The sequence below is a fragment of the Penaeus vannamei genome, chromosome 10 (assembly GCF_042767895.1).
Source record: "Penaeus vannamei isolate JL-2024 chromosome 10, ASM4276789v1, whole genome shotgun sequence".
Lineage (NCBI taxonomy): Eukaryota > Metazoa > Arthropoda > Malacostraca > Decapoda > Penaeidae > Penaeus > Penaeus vannamei.
This window is the reverse complement of record NC_091558.1, coordinates 8999008-9001507: the sequence shown is the minus strand read 5'-3', so window position 1 is coordinate 9001507 and position 2500 is coordinate 8999008.

Below are 2500 nucleotides of genomic sequence, written 5' to 3'. Positions count from 1 at the left end.
TCTCTCTCTATTTCTTCTTCTTTTTTTCGTTGTCTTTGGTTGTCGTTTTATTTATTTCCTCTCTTTCTCACTGTCTCTGCCTTTCTGTCGTCCTGAATTTTGAATTTCCGTTACTTATCTCTCTCTATTTCTTCTTTTTTTTTTTCTTTTTTTCGTTGTCTTTGGTTGTCGTTTTTTATATTTTCTCTCTTTCTCACTGTCTCTGTCTTTCTCTCGAAGGCCTTTTGAATTTCCGTTACTCATCTCTCTCTATTTCTTCTTTTCTTCGTTGTCTTTGGTTGTCGTTTTTTTTCTCTCTCTCTTTCTCACTGTCTCTGTCTTTCTCTCGTCCTGAATCTTGAATTTCCGTTGCTTATTTCTCTCTATTTCTTCTTTTTTTTCGTTGTCTTTGGTTGTCGTTTTTAAATTTTATCTCTTTCTCTCTGTCTCTGTCTTTCTCTCGTCCTGAATTTTGAATTTCCGTTGCTTATCTCTCTCCATTTCTTCTTCTTTTTCCTTTTTTTTTCATTGTCTCTGGTTGTCGTTTTTTCTCTTTCTATATCTCTGTCGTTCTCTCGAAGGCCTTTTGAATTTCCGTTGCTTATCTCTCTCTATTTCTTCTTCTTTTTCTTCTTTTTTTCATTGTCTTTGGTTGTCGTTTTTTTCTCTGTCTCTGTCTTTCTCTCGAATTTTGAATTTCCGTTACTTATCTCTCTCTATTTCTTTCTTTTCTTCTTTTTTATTGTCTCTAGTTGTCGTATTTTCTATTCTCTCTCTCTCTGTCTCTGTCGTTCTCTCGAAGACCTTTTGAATTTCCATTACTTATCTCTCTATTTCCTCTTTTTTTCATTGTCTTTGGTTGTCGTTTTAAAAATTTTCTCTCTTTCTCACTGTCTCTGTCTTTCTCTCGTCCTGAATCTTGAATTTCCGTTGCTTATCTCTCTCTATTTCTTCTTCTTTTTTTCTTTTTTTCATTGTCTTTGGTTGTCGTTTTTTAATTTTCTCTCTCTCTGTGTCTCTCGAAGACTTTTTTCTCTCGAAGGCCTTTTGAATTTCCGTTACTTATCTCTCTCTATTTCTTATTTTTCTTCCTTTTTTCATTGTCTTTGGTTGTCGTCTTTTTTTTTTTTCTCTCTATCTCTGTCTCTGTCTTTCTCTCGAAGGCCTTTTCAATTTTCGTTACTTATCTCTCTCTTTTTTCTCTATTTTCTCTCTTTTTCTCTCACTTATTCCCGTCTTAATTCCAAAGTACGATCCTCACTCTAATGTATATAGCCTCCTTATCCCCCCCCTCTCCCTCCCCTCCACGCTTTCAATAACTTTTTTTTTATCATTGTCAATAACCGATGTTTTTTATTAATAATTTAGGTTATTGATACGGTGAGGGGATATTGCTTCACTTGCAGCTTACGGTTCAGATGATACGGTTCATCTAAAAGATACTCTGTTTAATAGAGTTCTATATACGGGAGGAAAACGATTGCAATTTCGTAACTCGAGATATGTATCTAGGTATCTAGGGGTATTCTCACACGCGCATACATTCATTGATGCACACACGAACACACACACACACACACACACACGCACGCACATACACACACACCAATACATTCACACATATGCATATGTAGATATATATGTATATACATATATGTATACGTATCTCTCTCTCTCTCTCTCTCTCTTTCTCTCTCTCTCTCTCTCTCTCTCTCTCTCTCTCTCTCTCTCTCTCTCTCTCTCTCTCTCTCTCTCTCTCTATATATATATATATATATATATATATATATATATATATATATATATATACATATATATACAAATAAACATATATTTATTTGTGTGTGTATGTGTGTGTGTGTGTGTGTGTTTGCAGCACTAGTAGCAGGTACCGATATGTCTGAATAATCTCTGAAGTTGAGGTTGAGGCTGCTATTTACACTAAAGAAGTGGTTCTCGATCGGGGTACGTTGGGTACGTGTATCGCAGCAGGTGCAGGGTATACGCAAGCGAACGGAAATACACCCATACACACTCACGGGGCTTTATTTGTAAGCACATATATACGTGCATACATACATTCAAACATGCAAATACATACAAACTCTCTCTCGCTCTCATTCTCGTTCACTCTCTTTCTGTCCCTTTCTTTCTCTCTCTCTCTCTCTCTCTCTCTCTCTCTCTCTCTCTCTCTCTCTCTCTCTCTCTCTCTCTCTCTCTCTCTCTCTCTCTCTCTCACACACACACACACACACACACACACACACACAGACACACATACACACACACACACACACACACACACACACACACATACACACACACACACACATACACATATAGATAAACAAATAGCTAGATATTTCAATGGACATAAACAACCAAAAATACATACATATATATAAGCATTTTAACCTTCTATATTCTTATCCAATCAATCTATTCCCTAATTTGCTAAATTATATGACTAAATTCTCGCATTTCTAAGTTCCCAAAACGTTCACAATAACACTGTTCACTC